The following is a 7377-nucleotide window of genomic DNA, read 5'->3' on the forward strand; positions in this document are numbered from 1 at the left end:
AGTTTCCTTTTTGTTTTTAATATTTGAATGTTTATGTTTTATTAATGGGTTTTTTTTTTGTTTGTAATTTGTTGTTTTTTCAATGGCTTTTTTTTTTGTAATTTGTTTTTTCAACTTTGTTTAATAAATTATGTTTCTATTTTAATGTTATATGTTTAATATATCTCATTTCCTATTAAAAAAAATTAATTAACTAAGAGACTTAAAATGGTCCTACCAATAATCTTAATTTTAGCTATTGTCCTTAACTATGTATCTTAACCAGTGTTCTAAAAATAGGGCTAGGCGCCGCCTAGTCGGCAAATTGGGTCTGAGCGAAACAATTTTTTCAAAAGAAAAAAACGGTCTAGGCGCCCGGCTAAACATTAATCCTTGATAAGGTGCCTAACCAGTGCTTAGCAATTTCTTGAACGTTGATCTTAACTTAACAATATTAATAAACTAAGTTAAGGACACAAAAATTGGTCCTTGCAATGTGGATGCTCTTATAAGTTAATGAGCTTTAGATTGGGTATATATATTTTCTTCTTTGTCTTATTTTCCTCTTTTCTTCGTCTCTCACCATTTCTGCAGACTCGCAGATAAAGAGAAGCTTCTTGGTGGAGATCTAAAGAAGAAAGTAATAAACTTTTACAAGTTATGGTTTTGTTGTATTCGTTATTTTTCCTCTAGATCACTTTGTGTTTGCATAGGAAGCTTGATTTTGTTACAAATCTCTTAAGACTTTCCTGTCTGATTTTAAACGTATGAAAGATGGAAACTTTGTAGGGTTTTTATTGTTTCTTATGTTCTTCTTGTGGTTGTTTCAGAAACGAGAGACAAGAGTTGAGTGGAGATGGAGGAGGAAGAGGCAATGGCGGTGTGTTCACAAGCTGTGAATCCTATCATTGACGCTGAGATCAAATGTTCTCATTGCGGAAGCGGGTTCGTTGAGGAAATGGGCGAAGAGATTGAATCCGGTAGAAGGTTTAGGAGGACAGAGTTTGGTGTGGATAATGATGAGGTCAATATTGCTGATGCTGATGTTGATGGAAATGACATCGCTGACAATCGTCGTCGTCGTCATCGAGACAGAGAACATGATCGAGAGATTGAATTAGACAGGGAGCTTGATTCTATCACTAGGAGTAGACGAAGAAGCGTAGATTCAATATTGCAGTTGCTTCGAGGCATTCGTGAAGGGACTAACTCAGATGAGGAGTTAGACCACTTGCTTCGTAGTCTAGCTGATAACGATCAAATAAGGCGAGAAGGGACTCTTCCAACACGAAAGGAAGCAGTGGGGAATCTCCCAACGGTTAAAGTATGTGAGCCGTTGACATATGTTCAGTTTGTTTGGAGGACCTTGAGAAAGGAAGTGAAGCTAAAGAGATGCCATGTAAGCACAAGTTTCACATACAGTGTATAGTACCGTGGCTTGAGCTTCACAACTCGTGTCCTGTGTGCCGATATGTACTACGTCCTGATGAGGAGTTACAGACCAATCTGTTGAGACCGAGAACAAGAAGTGTAGGGATCATCAACTTAAGTAATGAGAATGTGGAAGATGATGCAAGGAACAATTCGATCTCTCACGGTACTATCTGACTCCAAAGTACTCGCCAAGGATTCTATTTAGTTTCGTTTTGTTCCTTGCTTAGAAACTCTGTGGCAAAGTTAGCCCTCGCTAGGGATGTTAATTATAAGGTTAGGGTCTAACCCTCTTTTGTGTAATATAAACCCAACCTTGTTTTAACTTACCCCTATTTTAACCCTATTTTAGTCAAGTGTTAGGGCTGGTACCAGGATTAATATAACTCTTTTATATCAGTTGTCTTTAATTAAGCATGAATTAAAAACCCAAAGCTTACATATTAATAATCTCCAGAGTTTTCGCATAACTCATAACCTTGAGAAGGTCCATTTCTAAATCCACACGTATCGACTCCCCTTAACGGTCCGCTTCCACAACATGCCATTTTCCCTTGCTTGAAACCGTACCGAGAAGGATCGTTGATTCTTTGGAGCAGAGATATGTGAAAGTCGTGAAGAGAGTACTTGAATCCAAGCAGTTGACGCTCTAGACGCCTCAAAACTTTACGAAACACTAAAAGAAAACATAAGTTTAACGAGGGCGGTTTTCCTCGAGAGTTCGTCGTAAAAGAGGTTTTACGACAAATTAGCGAGGAAACATGTTTTCTCGTTACTCATCCGTCGTAACACATATTTCCTCGCCAATTCGTCGTAACTTAGCGAAGAAAATATTTCGTCGTAAAGACGAAGTACATCATTTCGTCTTAAAGACCACGTAAATATTCCACGTAAAGAGGTCGCTATATTTCCTCGTAAATACCTCGAAACGTGTTCCTCGTAAACTACACGTAAATACCTCGAAAGTGTTTCCTCGCAAAATACACGTAACTACCACGAAAGTATTTCCTCGTAAAATACTCGTTTATCTTTCCTCGTCATTTCCTCGTAAATGTTTTCTCGTAAAATACTCGTTTATTTTTTCTCGTCATTTCCTCGTAAAGTTTCCACGTAAATAGGTCGTACATTAGCTACGAATTTACTTTGTTTTTATTATTTTACAGAATTTAAAAATATAATTAAAAAAATAATTAAAATTATTTAATTTATTAATAAAATTATAATTTAAAATAAAAATAAATCAATATGAAAATATGTTATATATAAATAAGTTTTGAATTTATAATACAACAACCGGAAAAAAAGAACTAAGGGTCGTTCATCGCTTGGTAGAATTCATCACTCCTCCTCGCAACATCCGCCTCGTTATGTGTGTCGGATGACTCGCCTCGAATGGGATGTTGTTGTCGCATGTTCCTCAACATGGACTCCCATTCTGGATTTGTGGCCGCTATAACGTCCAAGAAGCCCTCGACTCCACCCATACGAGATTTTGTCGCGGCCAACTCGTTACGCAGCTCAGTGACTTCATCATCCCGTCGCTGACCATAAGACGATGTCGCTCTCGGAACATCGTTGACGGAACCAATCCCCAACGTCCGTCCCTTTTTTTTAGGGACAACCTTAAAAACAAAAATAAATATTGCTAGTAAAAATTTAAAGTTAAATTAAATGAATAATAAAAAATTAAAATTTTAGAAAATTTACCTCCTCGTAATTCTTATCCACTTCAAATGTGGATAAAGTGACGGGTAATCCGTCGGTAAACTGTTGGGTCAGCTGGATCTGGCAGTCTTCAACCCGAGCAACCAAGACCGGCTCAAAACATGATTCTATCTTTGTTGTCTGTTATCGACGCCCTTGGTGTACAACCGTATGGACCTAAGCTCAAGAATCCGAACTTCCTTGCTCCTAGTTTATACAAGTCATGTTACAAATGATTGCACATTTTTTTAAGAATAATATTCACTCTGCTTAAAGATGTCAAAGCTGTTATTTTACCTCGATGACGTTCGTTGTGTTACCGATAACGAAGTCCACGAACCTCTCTTTGGTCGTGGTACTAAAAGGTGACGTGTTTGCGAAGAAATGTATTGATAATCATTTGCTCCAATGTGGAAAAGATAAACAGCTTTTAAGATGACTCGTCTTGTCTCTCCATCTCCTAGTTTCGATCTCAACACTTGCGTTGCGTTCTTGAATCTGTTTTGTTGTGTTCCCAAGTATTTTGACTTTGCTATGAAACCATAAAAAGTCAAAAAGTCAACGATTTTACTTTTTTTTCAACGAGTTTAGTCAGGGCCCGGGCTTAGAACATGGGTCCAATCCATTATCCTCGTATTTCTTAATAGATAAGGGTTCGATTTAAAAAAAAAAATACATGTATTTTTTTTATAAGAAAAGGGTCCCAAAAATTTTTATATGAAAGTATTTTTTTTATTTCTATAGATTTATTTTTTAAAAACACTTCCGATATTTTGAAAAAAAACATATATCTATTTGATCTTTTAAAAAAAAAAAAAAGTTTGGAAAATTAATTTTTTTTGTCCAAGGATCCATGACACCATTGAGCTGGTCCTAATTTTAGTCTTCTCATCACCACTCCGGGGAAAGTTCCGGCAAGTACTCCGACGGCTGTGGTAGCGAAGTTAAGACCGTAGGTTAACTGACTTTTACTGTAACCAGGTTGTAGATTTGGTGGGAGCAGTGGTAACCAAGCATGTTCAGCTGCCACGTTATAAATAAGTAGCATGCGTTATTATGGTAACAGAAGTTAAGACACAAGTACAAATCAAACAGGTTACAACTCTTTTGTCTGAACAATTTAAGTGAATATAAATGTCGTGAAACTGACGACGTACCGATAAAGTCTATCATGATCCGTCCATCGGACACCCGTCCGGTCGAAAACTGAAACGTTGATTTACCGTTCGGCCAGCAGTTTGACCGAAAACCAGGGAGAGAGTCGACGTAGTTGTTGTTTCCGGCTTCGAAAAGAGAATCTCCGAACACGAACAAAGCGGCTTGGTTCGTAACGGTTTTGCAAGAAATCGAGCTTGTAACGCCCCGATTCCCGGCGTCCGACCGGGTTACCGAAAAGGGGGTTATGGACACGTGTCTACTCATTTAGACAACCATACGTGTCCCGTTGCTGGTCCCAAGAGTCGACGGACGCATAACCTACTTTGAAATACCATCACACCCATATCTATATACTTCTACTTACAGTCATGCTCACAGGAAAATGGAAAGGGAGGGAATGAGCAACAAATTACTCAGTGAAGTGACTCTAGACCAGTCTGCCCGCATGACTCTCTATACTACCCTATGCGGGAATTAGGGCTGACTAGCCACTACAATCAATTGATACAACCTAACATTTCCTAACATCATCATTACCAAGCATTCACAATTCTCTATGTTTCTAACAACCTAGCGATCACCCATTACAAATATCTCACTCATTGTCACACACATCAATCCATGGACTCTGACCGACTCGACATACACGACCGACTTGATCCTATGACACCTATAACACCAATACGCTTTTTATATCTCGCCTCTCGCGGTAGGCACATCTTATATCCCGCATCTCGCGGTAGGCACGTTTTTATATTCCGCCTCTCGCGGCTGGCTCGTCTTATCATTCCCCGTGGGTAGCTCTCACTAGGCCACTACCCCATAGTCCTGCAGGTGCCTCGTTAGACACTACCCCACAGCTCCTATAGGTGCCTAGCGTAGAACTACAACCCCACAGCTTACACTCATTCCCCGTGGGTAGCTCTCACAAGGCCACTACCCCATAGTCCTGCAGGTGCCTCGTTAGACACTACCCCACAGCTCCTATAGGTGCCTAGCGTAGAACTACTACCCCACGGCTTACATATCCTAGACTCTAGACGCCCACCCGTTCTCGGTGGTCCAAACAGGACTTCAAACATGTTCGTTGACACATTCATATTCTTATTCTCAATCTCCTTCTCGTTACTCATTTCCTTATTCACTTTCACATTCTCTTACATTTAGACTCGTACGCATACACATTCACTAGACGCCACCCGTTATCGGTTTCTCACACAATGCACATCATATTCTCATACACAACAACTGATGCCAAAAGACATCTCATTCGCATACATCAGGTAGTTATACTAGATTCAAATGTCAGATCTATCATCCTACACATTAACTTATTTCTAGCAACCTAGCTTTCATTCACAATCATCATATGGGACTACACAAGCCAATCACCCAAGCATCAATTATGAATCCATCATCACAGCAACACAAGATAGTCCATTAGGTCCCATTTAACAGTATGAGGGTTCTTATGCATCATGATCCATTCATCTATCATCTGAGCGGTAAACATGATCTATCAACCTAACTCTCAAACAGGACTAATTAATCCTAACTCCAACATAAGGGAGTATACAGAACATGAGAGAAGAATGGGTTCAAGACACTCCACCTTAGCCTAGATCTGGATCCGGAAACAAGAGACAAGGGAGAGGAGATCTGAACAGATCTGGAACAAGGAAACAAGAGAGCTGCAAGATCTGACCACCACCACCAATCGGCTGCAACAACCACCACCACCACCACACGGCACCGGCGAGGAGGAGGGAGAGAGGAGAGAGAAGAGAGAGACGGCACAGGGGAGAGAGAGAGCTCGACGGCTAGGGTTTTCGGTCTCCGGAAATTCTCTGCAGAGCTTCGCTTCAGTTTCTGAATGAGACAAAAGAAGGGGCTGCAACTCTTTTTATAGGAAATGGTGAAGGGAACCCTAGATTTTTGTCAAATGAGCCGTAGAGAAGCCCATTCTTTTATGAAAATTTTTGGGCCAGGAATCGGGCCGTTACAGAGCTGATTGTGCAGATGAATAAGATGTTGATCGTCAAAGTAAATTTAGAAGTTGCCATGTTTAGGCCATCTCCAACAAGACACCAAAACACAAAATTTGGTGTAATTTCATCTCCAATTAAATACCAAATTTAATACCATTCCACCAAATTTGGTGTAACACTATTCATCACACCAAATCTTTAAAATACATATTTTATTATGTTTTATTTAATAATATAGTTGTATTGCTATCAAATTTGTAATTAAACATAAATATATTGTGTTATTTGTATTTTTAGTTTATTTTCACATAATTAAAAAAATATTATTTTTATTTTTATTTTCAAAATAAATCACTAAATGACTATTATCATTTATCACTTACAAATAATAAAATATAAATAATTATTTATCAATTATAAATAATAAAAATATAAAACTTTAAGAATGGAAGACATCAAATAATATATAATATTACATTTGGTGTAAAATTTGATGTCAGTGTTGGAGATGACAAAACGATTATGATACCAAAACATCAAATTTGATGTAATTTCAATACTAAATTCGGTGTCATTGTTGGAGATGCTCTCGGTTATAGTATCTTTTTTCTTCCTATACAAAACTATCAGATGGTCCGTTTATACGAGATACTAGATTAAGACCCGCACCTTGCGCGGGATAAAAATTATATATATAAATTATTTTATGTATTATATGTTCTTACATATTATGAAATAATAAATATATATTAAATAATTAAAAGTCAGTAACTATTACATATATAATAAAATTGGTGCGAACGTATAAATCAATTTTATTAATACAAACAATTTTTTATAAAAATTTGATAGGATATGTAATTAAATTTAAATGATATTAACATACATAGTATATTTTTAATATTAATGTCTATTTTTTTTAATGGTGTTTTCTACTCATATGTTTTTTTTGATCATGTGTATCTTTAATAGCAAAAACTTTAAATTACTGATAACAAAATTTTCATTGTGGGACTAATAATTTTAGTAATTGATAATTTAAAAAAATTTATCAATGTTAGTTCAAAACTTTTATCAAAAAAATTATTCAAAGTAAATTTTGAAACTAAAATATTTA

The 7377-nt window shown here is 37.2% G+C and overlaps 1 pseudogene; it reads left to right on the forward strand.

Annotated features, from left to right (window-relative positions):
* The first annotated feature begins 517 nt into the window (after positions 1 to 517).
* On the forward strand, positions 518 to 1806 carry LOC106395499 (annotated as a pseudogene).
* The last annotated feature ends 5571 nt before the right edge of the window (positions 1807 to 7377 follow it).

This window comes from Brassica napus, chromosome C3 (genome assembly GCF_020379485.1).
Source record: "Brassica napus cultivar Da-Ae chromosome C3, Da-Ae, whole genome shotgun sequence".
Classification (NCBI taxonomy): Eukaryota; Viridiplantae; Streptophyta; class Magnoliopsida; order Brassicales; family Brassicaceae; genus Brassica; species Brassica napus.